This window comes from Alligator sinensis, unplaced genomic scaffold (genome assembly GCF_000455745.1).
Source record: "Alligator sinensis unplaced genomic scaffold, ASM45574v1 scaffold118_1, whole genome shotgun sequence".
Taxonomy (NCBI): domain Eukaryota; kingdom Metazoa; phylum Chordata; order Crocodylia; family Alligatoridae; genus Alligator; species Alligator sinensis.
Genome location: NW_005841850.1, coordinates 5,626,222 through 5,647,460, shown reverse-complemented (window position 1 = coordinate 5,647,460; position 21,239 = coordinate 5,626,222).

The following is a 21,239-nucleotide window of genomic DNA, read 5'->3' as shown; positions in this document are numbered from 1 at the left end:
TTTCCCTATGTGGATTTTCACTTTCCTATCACTAGATGGTCCTGTACCATATATGAAATTGTTCCCAGAAGTCAGTGTAATGTTTCCACATATACTGATGAATGGGCAGAATTTTTGGCAGGCATGTTTGACAAGGAGTTTTAAGTACAGTCATAGACACTGCAATTTTGTTTGTGTCTGCTTAAAGCGCAAGTGGGAATTTTTCTTCCTGAAGTCAGACTAAGGAACAGATTTTCAAGAGATCAGTGCTCATTGAAACAAATGAAATGGCCAGGTTTCCAAAAAGTCCTATATTTTAGCTGTTCAAGATGAGATTTATTTTCCCATGAAATGTTTGAATATAAACATTCATTTCCCTTTATTTGTCTTAAACATCTTTCTTTGTTTTTTGACATAAAAATCCCAAAATTTGGAACTACTTAGCTTTCTAGGGTTTGGGGTTTTTTTAATCCCTATCCCCAAAATAGTAAGACTGACTATCTTCATCAAAATGTTCCATTTTTGTCCTTAAAAAATTCCATCAAACATAATTTAGCAGGATGTTTTTTCTCTGGTTCTCTTCACCATGCAACATCTTTCCTTGGGAACCTCCCCTCCCCCCCAACTTATTTTTCTGTCTAGGTGGGTGCTATTGGGCATTTGAGATTTTTTTTGTATAAATTCTGCCCAGAAATTTTATTTTACGAGCCTAGTACAACTAAAAGAGGATCTTTGCTAGCTGGCATCTAACACATCATTCAGGTTATCAATTTAGCATGTTCCTTTTGTTGTTGAGGAATTTACTAGATTTCTAGGTTTGTAGATAGCTGTTTCCTTGTTTATTATATTGCACGCGATGGTGGAATGCATGCTACATCTGTCCTAATATAACGTTAATTATATTGCAATGGCTAATGTTAATTATTGCAGTGTTTGCAATGGCTTATTAACAAGCACTAGTGCCTTGAAGCATAGGTGGTTGACTGGAAGGACCGCGTGCCTTTCCTTAAAGGTAAAAAATGGCCAAAAGCTCGTGGTTACTAACTGATGTGATGAGTAATATTGTTTCCTTTTTATTCCATAAATGTTATTTCTTCATGCGAGCTTAACGCACAACATGCAGGCTAGAAGGAACAGATGACAGGGCTGTTCTTCAGAAGCAAATCATTTTCTATGCCAAAATGCCAATACACCAGCAGCAGATTGGATCTCGATTCCACTGCGAACAATAGTAGTCTCTGCATTGACTTCAATCCAAGGACTGGACACAGTAGGTAGTTTTGAGCAAGGCTGATTTAGGACAGGTAGTAAATGGCTCACTCTGTAGGTAACATGAAAAGGAGCACATCTCTTGGGATGGGGCTTTTATTCAATGGATGTATTAGGCTAACTCTTCATTTCTTTTTAGACTTGGGTGTCTATCAAGAGGCTTATGGGCTTTGATGGGTTTATCATCCACAGCTGTGTAACATGTACCGTCAGTTTTCCACCTCTTTCCTCTCAACGACCAACTTTCTATCCTCAGTGGAGTATGGAAGGCACACCTTCATTAACATTCACCCTGGCACCCAAGAAGTGGCAGGCTGCTGTGTACGCAGAAAACAGAAAGTCTGTTTGATGGAAACACAATTGCCTGATAATCCTTTTAAATGTGTTTTTCTTTATTCAAGTCATTGCAAACAATAGTGCACAGGACTAGATATGGTGATTCTAATCACTCAAATGCATCTGGTGTGGGGTTTGTTTATTTGCTCTTACCCAGCCATATAGGATAGCCACATGATGGATTCAGTAAAGCTGAGGCGTCTCTCAGCCAAAATATATCACAGCCAGTATTATTTGTTTGCAGTTGTTAGCGTTTTTTAAACCATCAATCAAACTAAAGCTGAAAACATGCAAATCATTCTTTGTTAATGACCATATTTTTCTTGCATTAATGTTTCGAGGCAGCAGGGATTCCATAATCCCAAATGAGCAATAGCTACAGTATTTTACATATGAAAAGGTGTCAACACTGCATTTACCAAAATGACAACTGGAGAGATATGTCAGTGCAGCTTAGAGTTTGTGCAGATCATGCAAAGCCCAGAGATCGTCAGGCAAACATCAAGGGAAAGAAAAGAATTAAAGGAGAAGGTAGAGGGAGCTATGTTCAGGCAATAATATCTGAAATTCAAACAGCAAAAAACCCCCAAAACTCTGGGGAAGACTGTATGTTTGGGACGGTTGGCTGCAAGTTATTTTCTAAACTGTTAAACTGGTCATCATTGGCATTGTGGTAATGCCTACAGATATAAACTAAGGTTATTTTGGTATTTGCCACTATAGTAAGAGAGTACACAGACAGACTAGATTAGACAGATAAATGGTAGAAACAGAAATAGCCAAAAAAACATGTATAAGGAGACAGAGATAGTCGGAGATAAAGCTAAGACTAGAATCCAACTGTCCTGAGCCCCAGCCTTGTGCACAACCCCTGGACTATGAAGCCTTTATGGATGTTCAACTTCATGTTAAACAATAGCACTAGGAATACCTGCCTGGGCACTGTGGCAAATAAAAGGGAGCAAAGGCATCTAATTATTAGGATCTGAGTCTAAAAGCCTAAGTTTAATTGAAAATCAGTGGGACTGCAATGGGTGCAGTTTTCAAAAGCACTTAACAGAAATAGGTGCTCAGTGCCCATGAACTTTCTTTGGGAACTGAATATCTGGAAATGACACCCAAGTTGCTCAAGTCCTTTTGGAAATGCTATCCCCTTGTTGTTAATACAATGCATGTGATCAATGTGTGGTTTGAGCCTTGGGTTTGTCCAGGAAAGCATAGGGAAGACTGAAAACAATAGTGATACTCCCTCTTAAAGATGCATAAGCCACCTTGCTGAACTCCTAAAGGAGAAGTATGAAGCGCTCTTCAGCCTGTGATGTGTGATCTTGATAGTGGAAATATGAACATTTTTTGTCTGGTGAGAAGAAAGTGAACTAGGACCCCAGAGAGAAGAGCTTGTACTTGATTTAGTACTTTGACTTCCACAATTAGATCACCAACATCAGAACCAGCTGAGAAACAAGATGCTTTCGAGCTCTCATAAGAGTGTTCTTATTGGTTTTATTGAACTGCCCGTTTCCTGTTGGGAAGGAATAAAATGGAGGGAGGGAGAAAAGTGCAGAAAATGTCATTAGCCTCTAGTTTTAAAATGGACACAGACTAGGAAAAAAAATGCCTCTCTCCCACCATACTCTGCAAAAGCATCTCAGTGCTTGTACCAGGAACGTAGCATTATTACAGAAATATATAATCTTTTCAGTGGCCTTAACCCAATGGGACCTGTTGTTTTAACTTTATCTGCTGGGAGGTTTCCTATTCAGGAATATATTCCTGGGATTTTGAAGATGTAACTTTTGGAGAAAATTACGACATCAGCAAGGCTGAGAATGAGAGTACTGAAATGTTCTCTAATTAGGGAGCTCTGGCTTTGTGCTTCCTAGCGGGGGGATTTCGGTAATATAGATGGTAGCCAGTTACTGATGCAATCAAGCTGTTTTAGCAGTGGGGTGCTTCCTTGTAATGGTTTTCAAGGACTTGCACACATCACAATAATGGGAAGTCTGCTGGGAACTCCCTCTGCACCCTGCTGAGCATCACCACGTGACTGCACTGACAGAGGAAGACCTATCTCGTACATTATCTTTCTGCCCCAATTTTTGTTTGGCAGGAATAGGCTGTCACAGCAGCAGTGCTTCAGGTCCATGAGTTCACCTTGACAAGCGGCAGTAAGTGTTCAGAGCTGAAAAATGCCGCAGTTTCATATATTGTGCTCTGCTTAGGCACCGCACCATGCACTTACCAAGAGGCCGCGTTCTCATTTGTCTTTTACCCTAGCTTTACTCTGGCATCTCTCCGTTGATTTCAGTGGAGTTACTCTTAATGTGAAGTAATGTGAATGAGATCTAGAAATGTTTTTGACCTAAAACAGGCTTGCAAAACCTGAACACACTCATCTAGGTAGAGCCCTGTGTTGTTGAATTCAAAATATAAGCAAATCAGTTTAGTCAGCTTAGCTGCTGTTGATGTGCAGGTTCCTCTTACAGTAATCAAACCAACCTGTCTCTGAAGTGTTGCTAATTTACACCAACTCTTAATTTACTCCTGGTTGAAATTCCATCAAAATGAATAGTGGTGTGTTGCTATTAGCATCATGGGGTGACCAGTGCTGTCTCTGATAACGATGCCTTGTTTTCCTTAGGGAGATTTTAATTATTTTACATAATTATTTTTTTATTAAGCATCATGATAATCACTGGGTGAGGAAGAAAAATCCAGTGCCTTCCATAGACAAATATCTCATTGCAAGTCATTAGGACTTAGGTTTCAAAGATATTTAGGAACCTGAAGATGCAGCTATGCCCCTAAGCTGCACTTTCAGCTCTCTTGAAAACTGTTAGACACCACCTTGGCTCATTAGACACCTAATACCTTTGAAAATATTGTTCCAAGTCTTATTTGAAAGTCACGTAATTACTTCTATAAATGTTACTCTGCATTTCAAAGCAGTGAGCTCTACTGCAACTTTCACCTATAGTTAGCCCTGGAAATACTTCTCAGCAAGTGTGGTTGCTAAAGGCCCACTCCAGAGCTGGTATAAAATCAGAGGTGTAACTGAGTGGCAGGGGCCACAGTCAGGGTGCCGGTGATGATGTGGCAGCCAGGAGAGCAGCATCAAGGGGGGCTATTGCTGTGCCCCCACCATGTCAGCACCCAGGGCTGGTGCCCTGGTCACCTCCCTACCCCCTGCCCTTAGTTATGCTACCATATAAAATAGAATAGTCCCTTGACTTGAATGGAATTACTCTGATTTTCAGCAGCTGAGTGTCTGGATGTACACCGTTAACATCTCCCACTGCAACTGATACAACGTACGGGAGAACTCCAGGTTTGGCCTGCCTCATGGAAAGGGAATACTCAGCACCACTCAAGTGTTAACGCTGGGTTGACATCCACATCAGCCCAGCAGCAAGCTTCATTTGTGTCCCCAGTTCTGGAGCTCTTTCCTCGCATCTATGTGCTCAGGATGCTGCCTTCACGGCCTCAGCCGCCCAGTCGCTTCTAAATCCTGCATCTGTCACTTCTCTGAACACGTCTTATATTCCATCTGGCCATGGCAAACCCAGCTCACCTCTAGCCCGCGGGAACAAATAGTTCACTTTGGAGCTGCAAAGACACTCCAGCTGCAGAGTATGAATTCAACAAACCTCATTCTTGCCAAAAAATGCTGGCCGTTTGAGGGTCCGTGGCTAGAACTGAGAATGGCAGAACACAACCCAGCATTTTCCTAAGCAGCGTATAAGGTGTGTGCATCACTTGCATTATGAATGGAAGCATAATTTAATAACTTGAATTATTATTTGAGAGGATGTAAATTATGAGTTGAGTTTACCGTGTCACAACATTGAAAGAAAACCAGAATAGGCCTGTGCCATAATTCTGGACCAAAAAGTGCATTTTTGAGCCAGCAAGCATAAGCAGTCAATGTTCCCTTGGATTCCTGGCAACAGCTCACAGCAGATCCTCTCAATATGTACTTTTCTCTGTGAATTATATGTGGATGCCATGGCAGTGTTTAATATCAAATAAGTATATTATTCAACACTTCATACATCATTTTTATCTGTAGAGCTCAGAGCACTTAACAAAAGGAAAGGAGGTAGCGTTACTTCTACTTTTACAGATAGTGAAACCTTTTATAGAGGTGAATGACCTTGCCATGGGGTAAATAAATAGAGTCTGGACTGGATCCTAACACTGCTACGGATTTGCCATTGAGTGTGTTAGCTGCTGGGCCATGCTTCCTTCCACCTAGAGGAAGGGGGAGCTGGGTTTTCAAAGAGCTGCAAGTGACTCTGAGCACAATTCCCACTGAGAGTCAAGAAGAGTCAAGTCAAGTGGATCTGAGTAACATCTTTCACCAGAAAGATTTTTCCCCTCCTGAAAAATGCAGTTTTGGGGTGAGCAAATTCATGTGGGATTCAGATGTGTGGTAGGTCAGGTCTGTGTCTAGGGCAGCTGCAGTGCATGGGACAACACAGGCTGCTTCAGTGGCAATGGCAGAGAGGGGAGAAGGGAAAGTTTATTTCCATGACAGACTGGAGTGGTCCAGTAGCCTGTTAGTTAAAGCCATCTATCTTACTACAGGTGCACAGAATAGGCAGAAGTCCAGTTTACCCTGCAACCAGCTTGCACTTGGTTTTTCCCAGCAAAAAATAAAATATAAATAGTGATGTAAGAACCCATGCAAAATATTCCTTGGAACTGCACAATCTGAATGCCTTAATCCTTTCCAAAATGTTGGTAAGCAAACCAATTATGGGATTTGATCACTTTGTTGAAGGTCATATTTGGAGTCAAATGTGCACAAAACATCAAAAAGCTTCTGATTTGTTTCCCCCCATAAATTACACTAATCTCACTGCACTTGCCATTTGGCAAGAAGAGGGTTCATATACTTACCCCAGGCACATCAAGGGCTATAGATCTTGAGTGGAGTCATTAGTACAGGGATTGTCAAGGAAGTCGGATGAGACAAGTTGCTTGATTTCCCAGACCGCTATAAAAGGTGCATGCTACAGGGGCTGTTTTAATATGTAATTAAATTTAGTTTCATTCTTAAGGGCTAGATTATTCCTGGGCTCATTGGCATGAAGAAAAAGCATCTTTCCTCAATTACTTTTGTCCTATTGGGTGGTTATTTCCAGTTCAGAGAGAATCTTGACTGCAGGAAGCCTTAACTTTGGCTGCACAAAACCCCATTTAGGCTTCATTTAGAACCTGGCTGTGAATCACTCTAATCTGTTATAGCTAGTTAGGAGTAAACCTTGTTCAAACAGGGATTATCCAAACCCCATTAACATTGATAGGGAGTTTTCCGCTGACGACAGGAGGCATATAACAGTTTTAAGTGGAATTTGCCTCTTGGGCTCCTTAGTGATATAGGAGCCTAGAACTCATGGACAAGTCAAATGAACTCAAATTCCTGAATCACTTAAGTCAGCTAGAAATAGTGAGGAGGAGAAAAACTATCTGGGGCTGCTTCTTCCTGTCTCCACCCATTCATTAATTGCAGCTTAGTTGACTAATTGCAAATCTCCTTCTCTCTCCCTCTCTCTCTCTCTCTTATCCCAAAGTTGATTTCTTCATTTATTTTTATATTGAACTATGGGTCCGTAGACACTCATAAAAGTTGACAACCTGATTCCAGCAAGCTCTGATGGGGACAGGGAAAAATAGTCCAAAGGTTCAGAATATTAGCCAGAGGCTTCTGAGATCAGGGTTAACTTTTTGGCTCGTCCATGTACTTCTCCCCCAGCATTGCTGTCTCTTTTAGCCTCATACCTCATCTGTGTGATGGAGATGAATAGCTCTTAAAGCTGGGTTTCACGGGAGCACAAGTCTGGTGCAGGGCTTGAACAAAGCCTGCGGAGCTGCAGTAAGAGATCTTAACTACCCTGCAACCACACTTCTTCCCCTATGGGATGCTACCCTCTGATTTAACCGTTCAGCTTCAAAACATACTGATCCAGCCCACTCGCAACCAGAAAGCTTTGTGGGGTGATGCATACAGCTAAATACAGATGATCCCTGCTTCCGTTGGGAAAATACGTTCCCCAGGCCTGCTATCATTTTCCTCCCTATTATGGTGTGTTAGTTTTATGTAATTTTTGCTCAGTCCTCTAAGCAAAGACTGTCTTTTATGCACCTGTACAGTGAGATCAATTGTGTGAATAAATTATACTAATATCACATCACAATACACTGCTGGTGGGCAGCATGAACATCATCAATGATGGCTTGGAGTCAACCAAGCAGTCTTCCTATATTTCTGTATTATCACCACCACTAGTGAGTTTAATGGGAGGAGCGGGTTTAATGTGGAACTAGTTGAGAATGCCAAAGATACAATAATGTGCTTAGGACTGTTTCCAAAGGACACGACTAGCAAAGTGACAGCAATATAGCAATCTACAATAACCCAATATCATATCTCCAGCCACTTTTTAATGAGATTCAATAGATGCCACTTATCTGTATGTTTTTATCTTTACAAACTATTTCTATACCACAAGCTGATAGATAGTGCCATATATTCTCAATATTTCCTTGTGCTCTCCACTTTTTTCTACTCTCGTGTTGCTTCCTGTTTTATGAATAGCTGAGGGCAGGAGCTGTATTTTTCTGGAAAATACAGTCCTGTCCCCATTTGCAACAAAGAGTCCAAAATGCAAATTTCAGTGTGAAATGGAAATGTTTATAAAGCTCTGTAGGAAAAAAAAAATCTGTAATGTTTTGGGAAAAATTCTGGCCTCACATTTTCCTTCTTCAGGGATCCACATAAACTACTAGACAGGTGAATGAGTTGGCAGGGATCCGACAGATTTCCAAGACAGTTTTAGTTTGGATAAATTTAATTTGTGCTTTCAGTGCCATTACTTGGGGAAGAAATGAAGCAGGAGGAAAAGTCTGTCTAAAAATGTAAATCAAGACAAGATTTTCTTTTAATTGGTGCCAGCATAAGCTATGTATCCCAGATTGCTCAATAAGGTAAACGACATCCTGGAAGACTCCATCAGATGATATATGTTTCCTCCAATCTCTGAGGTGTTGACCTTAATCTGATATCTAGGTTAAATTCCTATTCACCCCCTCTCTGCTGCATCATGCAGGAAGAAAAGGACTAAATCCTAAAATGCTAAAAGATTAAGAAGACCTGACAGTGCTGCTTCCCACCGGGGTCCTCTCACCTTTGTCAAAAGCGGCCTTTGTGTCCATCAGTACTGAGAGTAAAAAGGCTGCTGCTCTCACCGATGCTGGTAGTACTTTGCTTTGTCTCATGCTGTATCTATTGCCACTTGAGCACCCCAAGGAATTGCTCTGAAATGACTAAGATGTTCAAAACAGGAGCTGGTGTATTTTCACTTGGAAGAAAAGGTCAACAACAGATCACCCCTGCTTCCCGCTTCCCCCAAAAGCCATTCTCCTTTCATCCACAGAGCAAGGTATCTAATAAGGACAAGAACAAAAAATGAACAAGTCTTTCTTTTTGTGTAAAAAGATATGTAGCCATCTTAAAGCAACCACCTGAAGGAAGCCTCAGGTAATGGCGTGCTTTGGTTAGGGTGGAATAGTTTGGGTACTTTTCAGTTATCTAGCAGCTTAGGATATATATTTTACCAGCCTAATTAGTCCATTGTAGGGAATAAATTATGTTGGGCTTTGAGTGGTAGACATCAATTCACAGGCACAGCTTTGAGTACTGTCTTTATTACAATGACCCACAAATCTGCCTGGTTACAGATGGGCCTATATGGACCCCAAACCTCCAGCCTCTTTCCCAGTGCCACTCAACTATCAGCTTGTTCCTTAAATACCTTGGTACTTTCTACCATGCATGAGCAGATCTGTATAGCCCTGGTACCTTATCCTCTTTCAAATGCCTCTCTACAGCTTGTCATAATGTGTACAAACAGCACATCTGCTGATCATCACCAGGGATTTCATGCAGCAGTTCCCCTTCATCTACCACTTTTTTCCTATTCCTTTTTTCTTACTGAGATGCTACATCTGACCACCAATTAGCTTCCAGTCAGAGTACAGCTAAACTACCAAATGGATGGTAAACCGTTTAGTCTCAGCCGACCCTGAGCCAAAACCAAGACCACCCCTGTCTCAATCATTGAGCTCCAATATGCTGATGATGCTGTCGTGTGTGCTCACTCAGAATCAGATCTTCAAGCAATTGTCAACGTCTTTACTGAAGCATACAAGAAAATGGGACCAACACTTAACATTCAGAAGCCTAAGGTTTGCCATCAACAAGCTCTTAATGAGCTGTCCCCAGGTCTGATCATTCAGATCCATGGTGAGACTCTGGAGAACGTTGAGTATTTCTTACACCTCAGAAGCCACATCTCACAGCAGGCTGACATCACTGAAGAAATCCAGTATCGCCTCAAATGTGCAAGTGCAGCCTTTGGATGCCTGAGGAAACAGCTGTTCAAAGACAGATCCAAAACCAAGATCCAAAACCAAGCTCATGGTTTATCCAGCAGTCATGATCCCCACATTACTGTACAGAGCTGAGACATGGACAATGTACAGGAGACGCCTCAAGTTGCTGGAGAAGTACCATTAACACTGCATGTGAAAGATCCTTCAAATCCAGTGGGTAGACAGACACACCAACATTATCGTCGTCTTGCAAGCAAACCCCACAAGCATCAAGGCGATGATCATCTGACATCAACATCGCTGGGCTGGCCATGTCATCTGGATGTCCAACTCCAGACTCCCGAAGCAAGTTTTATTCTTTCAGCTCAGTCGAGGCGGCGTACACTCACAAGGAGTACTTCTAAGATGTCCTCAAGGCCAACTTGAAAAAAATGCAACATCGATATCAACTCATGAGAGACTTTGGCCCAGGATTGCCCCAAGTGGAGGAAGAGTCTGTTGCAAGGATTTCAGTACTTCGAACGAAACCTTCCGACAACAACAGGAGACAGAAAAACGGGAGCAGCAGGAACAGGACTGAACCAAGAACCCAGAGCCACCCACCCCTCATGGAAACATGCCTGAGTTGTAACAGAAGCTGTCAATCCTGGTTAGGCCTTATCAGCCGTCTATGGACCTACAGATAAAACAGTCATGGAAAACAATCATCCTCGACTGCGAGGGATTGCTGATGATTCCCTTTTTCTTATCTTTCCTTCTGTGTCTTATTCTTCCTCCACCCCATGATGAAAAATTAGCAGCTGTCCCCTCTCCCACTGCTTCCCCAAAATGTAACCAACACAATTTATTATTGGAGCGAGACTTTCAGAAGCAACAAAGTGACCTTGCTGTACACGGGGGCTTGGCTTCCTGAGCTTCTAAAAATCCCAGTCCGTATTCATTTGCTTGTATTTGCACTTGAATGCTGCATCAAATATCTGTAAACTGTTCTGTTGCGGTATCCTGCCTGCCTTTCAGCTTGTTTCCCATAACAGCAACCATTTCCCCCCTACATAAGATGCTTACTGCTCAGTAGCGTCCCAGTCAAAAAACGAGCTAATAAGCTACTGTGCAGTGTTATTAGGCTACTGAGCAGTAACCATCACAAAAACCTGTGCGCTGGTGCTACTGCATAGTAATTGTAGTTACTGTGCATTTAGTTAGTACTTCATTAAGGAAATACTAAACTAAATCAATGCGCATTAATGAACTTGTAGACGTACCCGGTGTCTACCCGTCCAACTCATGCTGAGCAGCAGTAACTTACTGCCTAAGCAAATCCTATCACTAAGTGTTCTAAGACCCTACGCAATATGAGTTTAGGTGGAAGAATCTATCTTTTTGTATCATAGCAGTTTCCAGAAATGAAAGGACGAGAAGGTCTAATTTCCTGCTTTGGTACACACTTGCCCGTGTCACCTGTGTGAAGCCACTCCTCGCACTTCCTTTTCTTATAGACCTGTTAAAGACGATGAAGTGCTCAGTTCCTGCAGTGTTAGGGTCCATGGCTCACAAACAGAAAGACATTGTTGCAAGGGTGGCAGTTCACTAGCATTATTTCATTGCGTGGGCATTATTTTTCGTAGAAGAATTAATTTGTTGGACACCTTTGACAGCCTGCACTTTAAAAGTGTCTCTCTAGTGTAGTAACCTTCATGAGCACACGAGGGTCCTGTCAGAAACCCAAGCTCCTCTCTGTTTGTCTTATGCATCAAGGCCAATTTTCTTCCCTCGCTTTATGAAATTGTCTCATCTTCCATTTAATATTCCTGGTTTATGAGAAACAACAAATCGATCCCTTTTCAAAAACTGCTGATTAATTAATTGTCGGTGTCTGTCTGGGCACTGCAATTATATTAGCTGTCAGGAATGATTAATTTTTAAGGGAAATTGTTCTCACTGATTTTAACACTAGTTCATTTCCCATGGTTACATTCACCCCAAGATGCAGAAATGAGTCTTCAGTAGATGTTTTAGTATGCTAGGGCACCAGCCCTGGAAACTACTTTGTGCTGGTGGACTTATGTGGCATCCCTCATTGAGGCAGCCTGACCATGACATCTTATGGAGACATAAAGCATCTGAGGCCTTATGGAGGCATGAGATATATGAACTACATTTCCTATGAGGTACCACACCAGTATTTTCAAGTGGCAATATATCAGTTTTAAGCAGAAAACTTTCTGTAGAAATCTAGACCAAATCTGCTTGCAACTAGATTAGCTGTGATGACTTTTTCTTCACTGCCCCTACCAAACTATGATGGATAAAGCAGTGGGCTGGCAGACGAGTGTTACAGCTATAATTCTTCAAATACTCATATCCTATAGATAAGGAATGGCCCATTAACAAAGGAAGAAGCTTCTGCTTGGTAGTGTGATGCTTAGATCTAGCAGTACAGGCGCTTTTGCTGCTGTTGTCTGTACGCGTTCTCCAAGATGAAAAAATCAAATATTCAGGTTTCCTTCCAGGTGACCAGTATTTCTCATTAAAATCTGAACAGAACCCCACGTGCTGTCAGAAGTGATTGCCAGGAGCAGAAAGTTTCCAAGTCAGGTGGTAAAGGAACAATGTAAACTCTTTTCACCAAACCAACAAATATCCTGTACCTCTTTAGAGTTTAGGAGAAAATAGTTGTTTCCAGTGAAGTCAAGTGGGAAAAAAAAAAGTTCACTTGAGAGTCAGGGCTTCACACAATCAGAACTGGCTCAAAAAGTTATACTGTACGTTCCAAATGCAGGAATTTTCAAGGCTTGATTCAATGTTTGTAACTATGTCTCTTCCTCACATCAATGTTTTGATTTTCCCCTTTGTTACTGGATATAACATAACAATATAAATCTTCCATGTATATGGCCTTTCATCTGGAAGCAGGCACATAAAAAAAATAAATCTCAGTGGGCATGCACATGATAAATAGCCATCATTTCACCCATCGCTGAAATGCAACCACCCCTGGGATTGAATGCTGCAGCTGTTCAGCAGTGTAGAGCAAGGCAGCAGAACAGTTGCAGACATGAAATAAAGAAGAATACTGGATTCAGGAAACGATGCAGAAGGGAATTTGCAAAAGTTAGAATATAATTAAGCAAGCTGGAATTTGGCCAGGACACCAGGGTTAGCACAAAGTGTCAAAACAGGGGGCTTCAACCACAGCAAGTTGTCAGAGAGCCTCAGTCTTACATCTTAATCAAAAGGCGCTAATCATACCGGGGCACTTGTGCAGTACTGACTCAGGCTGCAGCCCAGCCAAATGTTTCAGTTTGCACTTTAATTTATATCCCGTTGAAGTTAAGCATATACTTAAGGGCTTTGCTGAATAAGGCTGAGGTTACCCATGAAGTACTGAAGCCTGCTGCTTAAGTGTTTTGCTGAACAGGGGCTTGAGAAAGAAGGCTGCATCTTATTGATTCACCATCGTTTCTTACAAATAGGTAGGGGACCTATCAATACATTAGGCAGACTAGATCTTGCTTAGTTTAGGAGATCTGACAAGAAAATCATGAAATGCAGTAGGATAGACTCGTCGCAAATACCCTGATTATTTTTAAATAGTTTCTTAATCCAAGGAGGCTCCCCTCTTACATCCTCTCTACACATGGTGTTGTCTCAGGATTACTTCTTGAAAACCATTGTAGTTCCTTATTTCACTAATGTGTTCCAGTGCTGGTTCTGGTGATTTCCTACAAAGGGCTGTGATGCAGGAGGACACTTTCCAGTGATCACCGGTGTGGCTCTCATGCTTCTGTGTCTCAAAATTGCAGATTCCAAGAGCATTTGGGTTTTCAATTCACACCCCTCAAATAGGGAGTGAGAGGACCAGAGAGCAGTGTGTAGCTTGTTTGCTTCATTGCACCTGCCTTTCTAATACTCTTCCCTGATCTGACCTTTTCCTGCTTTCATCAGCATCTTTCCAGTCCCTGACGAGGTGATAGGATGTCAGCAGCACTGGCAGGTGTGTTTCCTCGGGCTCTGGAAAAGTATCTCACCTGCTAGTTATAACATGTGCATCACCATTTACATCTCCTAGAGGACTCCACCAACAGCTGCTGCTGCTGTCACAAAGTTCACTTTGGTATTAAAGTACCATTTGTCGAAAAGATTGGGGGGGCAGGGGGAGCGGGATGAGGCAATGAAACAAAGCAGCAAGTTCTAACTTTGCTACGGTTGCTTTGTCTTGGCTGAGAAGGTCATCTCCATCTCATTTAAGATATGCGTTGGGATACTGTGTCATTGGGTATTTGGCAGCTGGCGATCAAGGTGAGCACCGGTCAATCTACTGTGCGTTCTACTCTGGTGAACTGTGAGCAGAATAATGAAGGCATCTGATGCAAATCCTTTTCTTGAATGAACACGGCCAATATCCTGCCCTTCCCTGAATGTACCACTCAATAGGCAAAGGATTTGGATTCCTGCTCCTAGAGAGAACAATTTGATCATCATTCTGGTAGGCACTATACAAAGACACACTTAAGAGACTGCTTCAAGGAGCTTATCATATATAGAGACAAATATTGTCTATGTTTACAGCCTGAGGATTGAGGCATGGAGAGATTAGGCGACTTGCTGAAGGTCACACAGGGAGTCTGTGTCAGACCTGGGAAATTAATTCTGATAGGCTGAATTCCAGAATAGTACCTCAATGACAAAATTATCTTCTTCCTCTGTTATGTATGGTCAGCATACATCCTTCACCCTGACTAGCTATCCTAGTTCAGCAAGCCACCTACCATCTCTAATTAAAGTGTATGATACCACATTTTCCTGTATACATACGTGTTACTAGGCATAGGTTATTTCTATACTAATAGGAAAGATTTACTGATATAAGGGTGTAGGTTGTAGCTGCGTTGGTCTAAGGACATAGGCAGACAAGGTTCTTTGGGTAAATCTGACATCTTTTATTGATATAGGAATATTGGTATACTCTACCAGTATACTCCTAGTTTAGACCCTGCTATAGCACCAATGAAGTATTTAGTAGCAATAAGGTAAAACTACACTCTTCGAGTAAAACAAGCGATATCAGTGAAAGCTATATCAGTAAAAACCCAGTTTTGACAGTATTATTGTATCTATGCTAAGGGAAGGAATGTGAGAATTAGTCCATTCATGAATATATTCAGTTCAACTATACAGAATTTTTTTTATCAAAGCTTTTTTCTTCATAAAAAATTGAGTTTTAAGAAAATGTTTAAAAGAAATGTGGCCTTTTTGATGACAAACCAGAACCCCCCCAGACTGATTTTTTAAAAAAATTAATAGCATCATCCCCTCCCCCCTAGTTTTCAAAATCCAATCTCAAACTTAATTATTAATTGAAAAGATGAAAAAAAAAATCTATGAACTGTGCTAATGAAATAAGAAAGTGACATTGCTTACAGAATATGCATGCCTTTTTCTATCTGTTGTAATATGTGGAATTGAAAAAAAAAAAGTAATAAGTTCTTGCAAGGGTGTTGAATGCAAGCTAAATTGGTGGGATGTTAGAAACTTCTGCTGAACTATATGTTGTTACAGAATAGTCTAAGTGTAATTAACCCCAATCAGGCCAGCTTCAGAGTTTGAACCAGCAGTGACAAATACATGTCTCAACCGTATGGCCCAAATGCTTGAGGACCTGTGGATTTTTTTAACTGACTTAAGGTATAGACTTTCCTCATTGAAATTTCCTAGCTGTAAGTAGCTTCATATGTTCACATGGACTAGCCACTTGAAGGGAATAAATATTTACACTGGCTGCTATGAGTTACATTAGCACAAATATATTTTGCTTGTTTTAGAGCATTGATGGAATAAGATTTGTGGTTCCACTGACATGTTCCTGCTGGTTTTTCTTGGCATGAAGGTTTTCTTCACAAAGAGTTAAAGTAAGAAAAGGAAAATTGAGACTATTGCTGTAGAAAGAACAAACCAGTCCCACCAGTTCCACGATAGTCGAGAACACCTCGTTTTGACTTGGTGTTTAAAAGCAGTTTAAATCACATTCAAACAAGATGGCAGAATATTTTTCAATAGATCTTGAGCATGGCAGTTACATTTTCTAAACCATGCTGGAAAAAGGATTACAGTATTTACTACAGAGACAGGAAGATTGATTCTCACTTGGAAAATCTGCCAGATTTCTTGATTTAGAGAGCTGATGATCAGTGGTGTGTTTAGACTTGATTTATATCAAGTTTTCTTTCCTACTTGCTTCATTTTTTCTCTTGTAGGTTTCTCTTGCAATGATGTGGGCTAATTTTAGTTTGAATGGTATTTTATATTGTTCTGTATTGTCTTATCGTGTATCTGCTGTTCACAATCATATAGGGTCACATTCTATTTTCTGGTACATGCGTGGGTGAAGTAACTTGAAGGCATTGCACTTGTAATGTAAATGAATGCATCTGTTTTAAATTGGGAGTAGTTTTGCTTTTTTTTCTATTGTAGGGCTAGAAACATCCTACTTAAATAATACTGATCCTTCTTGTGGTCTTAAGTGAAAGTCTCAGCTAAGGTTTTGAAAATAAGTCTTATCCTCCAAAGGGATTTTGGGACTTAGGAAACTAAGCCTAATCATTGAACTGCCCAGTCCAGTTGTATCCAACCACCGGCCTATGGGGCCATGTCATCCAGTCCATGATACTCCCCATGGGATTAAGCTGGCAGATTAATGCTACCATCACTACCCCACAGCCAAATTTCTAGATTCATGGAATATGATGGATAGAGGATATTTTAAATGACTATTTTATTAGCTTGATGAGGTCATAATCCACTTTGAAGAAACCCATTTCTACCAATGGATGCTGTACATGGCTTTAGATTCAGTCTCAAACTCATTGATGTCAGTGGAAAGACTCCCATTAACTCAAATGAGCTTTGGATCAAGTCTGTTATTGATGGTCTTAGCAGAGAGACTAAGCACTGAATATAGCATGGAGACCTTTACAAGAGGTCCCTTTGTTTTAGGACTAAGGGAGACAATGTGGGACCATGCCTCCGTGCATGTGTAAGTAAATAAAGGATTCAGTCAAATTCAGAAGGACCATTAATTTCTCTCCTGAGCACTATGTTCAGCCAAATACATTTTTAAAAGGCAAGTGAGCAAAGAAAATGAACCCATCGGACGTAAAGAAACTTAAAAGGATAATTGATGTCCCATCGTTATCACTACAGCAAGCATCGTATATCACAAAATTAACGTGTGAAATGTCCTTATTATAACTAGTTCCATATAATTAATTATAATACAAGAACCTTCTCTTTTCTGTTATGCTTCCAGCCTCTAGACAACTAGTTTTTCTGTGCCTGTAAATAGTTCATTTGCACAGGTCTCCCTCACCCAAGGTCACTGTTATTCCCGCACCCATTGTGTCTGGAAGCAACAGTGAGAACTAGGTAATTCTGCTTAAATGGTTTTGGCCAGGTACAGACATTACACTTTTAATGGGATAAGTGATCAGAAACCAGTCTATACCCATAACAGGACAGAAGTTTGGTGCACAGCCTGGTTTACAAAAGGCTGAACCCAGTCTAAGGTTTCCTGGCCTCTTTCCCCCCACCAAAGGGCAAATCACTATTGATCTAAACTACGCCGTTTACAGAAAAACCACGTAACTTAAGATTGATTCTGCCTCGGGCTTTTTGAATGCCTGTACCTAGCCTTCTCTTCCCCTCTCCCTTTATCTGTAAGGGATCTTATTAAGATTAATTACTGAGATTAGTTATTGTCAAAAAATTGATCCGCCAAATCAATGATGATTTTTTCTTTTCTTTTCTTTTTTTTTTTTTTGCATGTAATAAGCCATAATTATTCTCTTACCTCGGACAATTGAGCATATTAATAATATTTACGAAGGGTATGTTCGCTGCAATTAGGGAAATCCAGCTCATATTGGTCTGCCCTGAGACAATTACAGAGTGATACAATTAATTTTATGGAAAGAGCGGGGGAAAGAATTAAAATGATAGAGTGTCCCAAGCAAGGCATCGATTCTTCATTCTGCAGTGAAATGCCATGCGAATGAAAATATGTGGGGCTTGGATTATACCTATAAGCAAGGACTGCAGTGAAAATTGCACCTCCCTACCTGTTGTGCTTGGGGACTGGACCATCTTTTTGAATTGCCGTCCATCCCATTGCTTCTTCCTTGTGCCAGAGGGGAATAATCTACTGGTATGGGTGCCCCAATCCAGGAAGGACCCTGGTTCAGCGAAGCACATACATGTATCCTATTTATTTTAATGCAGTGTAAGAGTGATGCTGTAGCCATGATGGTTCAGAAATTATGTGAGACACAAGGATTTCTTAGGATGATATATTTTATTGAGAGCTGCTGTCTTGCTTTAGAATACCAATTTCATCCACACAACTACACAGTTGGTTTAATAACTGATATTTTACCCTAAGAAATCCTTGCCTCTTACATTTAGTTTAGTCGAATTTAAGCATACAGCTCAGTGGAATTGAAGCAGTAAGTGATTCCCTGAAATGGGCTGGATTCCTGAAACCAGTAAGTACATTCCTGAAGCACTCTTCTTCTCCATCCTTGCTCAGCTCTTCTACCTAGCTAATACAGAGGCTGGGCCAAAATTGTATTAATTCTTCTGCTCCTTCCTAACCTCTTCTTGCATCTCTCCTCCTCAGAAGAGATAAATAGACAAGTCGCCTAGACTATGCCTATGCAACTAGACCAGTGGTGGGCAAAATGCGTCCCACCAGGCCATTCTATCCAGCCTGCGGGGCCCCTAAAAAATTTAGAAAATTCATATTTAGCTGCACTTGACTGTCTGTTATGCGGCCCTCGATGGCTTGCCAAAACTCAGTAAGCGTCCCTCCGCCTGAAATAATTTCCCGGCCCTGAACTAGACCCAAGGAAGGGCTGAATTTCCCACATAGAAGTGCCAAGGGCTTTCCTAACTCCCTTGTTTGAGCATGTCATTCAAGCCAAAATCCAGCCTATACATAGCCTTATATATTATATTTCAGGAAAGCCAGCCTTGTTTCTGGCAGCATTTGAAATGTCTGCTCATAATTGAACACATGTATTGTATCTCATGAAGCATAATTCCAAACTTTGCTTTAATACCAAATACCAATGAGATCTTAATGAATCTATTTATATTCTCAAGGCACCTTTTTATTCCTGTTTAATTGTCATGTAACAAAGGAGCAACAAAGTGAATAATATTTACATTTGTATAATTTTTTCCTCATTATCTTGGTGTTCTCAGGTGAAATGGTTAAAAAAAAACAAAAAACCCAACCCTTCTTGGCAAGTGTCTGATATTGATGAAGAGGTCATTATGCATGCAGATTGAAGTTTGCCCCTCTGCAGAGAGGTCACTACAATACCGATGCAGTGTTTGGGCCCTTAAGGATTGAGTGGAAGTTAAGTAGTGCACAGGATTGATGCTGACCCTCTACAGAGGGGTGAATTTCACCCTTATTCTTTTATGCAGCTTTCAGTTAATTACATGACTGCTAGATTTATCTCTTATTAAATCTTTAGTGCTCTTTTAGCAATAAATTGATATATAATTAACATAGGCAATCTTATTAAATCCATATTAGGGAGCTTATTTGAGACAATTGAAATCCTTAATTGAAGGTGTTACTAAGTGCCTCTCATTCTTACAGTGCTAATTGTGGTTCCTTGCTAAATGCATCTGAGTTGAAATGGGTAATACCCATCGAGGTGTTTCTGTGTTGGTGAGTGATTTATAAAGCTGAGCAAGTAATTCGCATTGAGTCATTTCATCTTTTATTGCTGCTTATGATTTGTCCATGAATCTATTGGGAGTGCTCAGATGTATTTCTCATTTGAAACTATTTGCCAGGTTCCTTAGAAAATTATTCTTGGCCTGAAAATTGTTCCGGGGTAGACAGTTCAGTATGGGTGACACTGAGCCCTGGGCAATGGGCTAGCTCAGAGCCTCCGAGAACTTGTCTCACAGTGTCTCAAATTCAAAAGAGAATTCACCCAGAGAGGTCCTCTTGTTGATGTTAGGTAGGAGGAGGTCAGAATAGCTCCTTCTGGCCGTATAATCTATGAGCCTACACATTGAATGAAATATCATGTACACAAACACTGTGAAGCCAGATTCAGAGGCTGCTTTTAAAGCACAGTTCTGCATCCTTACACACACAAAATGCTGTTTTTGCTCTCACTTGGGGCTTTTGCACTTGTGAATTATGTATAGCATCGGTTATTTTTAATCGTGCTGCTCTTGGTACCTGATTCCTTAATGGTGAAATCTCCGTTTTGCTTCCCCTGCTAGCGTGCATCTGTGTTTATGGTGTGAAGAAAGCTGGGAGCTCCATAATGCCAGCGTGAGACTGACTGAAAGATTGTTATACACAGTTAAGCTTGTCATTTTCAGGCAAGACTTCCTCTATTATTTACGGGCTTGTTCTTTCTTTGTCTTCCGTGTGCTTTTGTTTTTGTTTTGTCTTTTTTGTTTGTTTGTTTCCTGTTTTAAATACTCCGGTGTCTGCCGCGAGTGGTCCCCTACGCATCCATTTGGAACTGGCAGAAGGACTAACATGTACAGAGACTTTCCGCTCATTTTCTTATTGTTTCCTTGGCACAGGCAACATCAGGGCTTGCCATCTGGTTTTTTTTTTGCTTCGCTTACCCAGCGGCATATAGTCTGATTTTTTTTATTTTTTCTTATTACATTTTTAGTTGCAAACTCTTCTCCCCTTCATTATCCCAGCCCTCCTCACTGTGCAATCAGTTGTTTCCAGGAAGCTAATTTTTGAGGGGCATCGTTCTTGGGAGTTTTTTGTACTGAACAGTCGCATATGCCCTTTTTAAAATGAGATGTCAGTGGTCTTATTTTCTGTAGCAGTGAAATGAGACAGTTGTTCATGATTATTTGCTAAGCAGTGATATAGATTGTGGGAATTTAATATTCGAGGTTTTACTCATGGATTCCTGGGTTGTATGCCTAGGACAAGAGCTGTAATTATAGACAGGATACCGGAGGACTGGCACATCCATTCTGAAATGGATTCAAGGGTAGAAACTTGATGTGACTATTTTCATGGTTTCCATGCTCCATGTGCTATCTTTGTGTTACCTACTCTGTGAAATGATGTGAATGTAGGTATTCAACTCCTTTAGGTTCAGGATAGAGATTTCTGTTTTTCCTTTTTTTCTTTTTAAAACAGTTGGACTCTTTAATTCCCATACTGAATCTGCAATAATAGCTAAAAAAAAAGAAAGAAG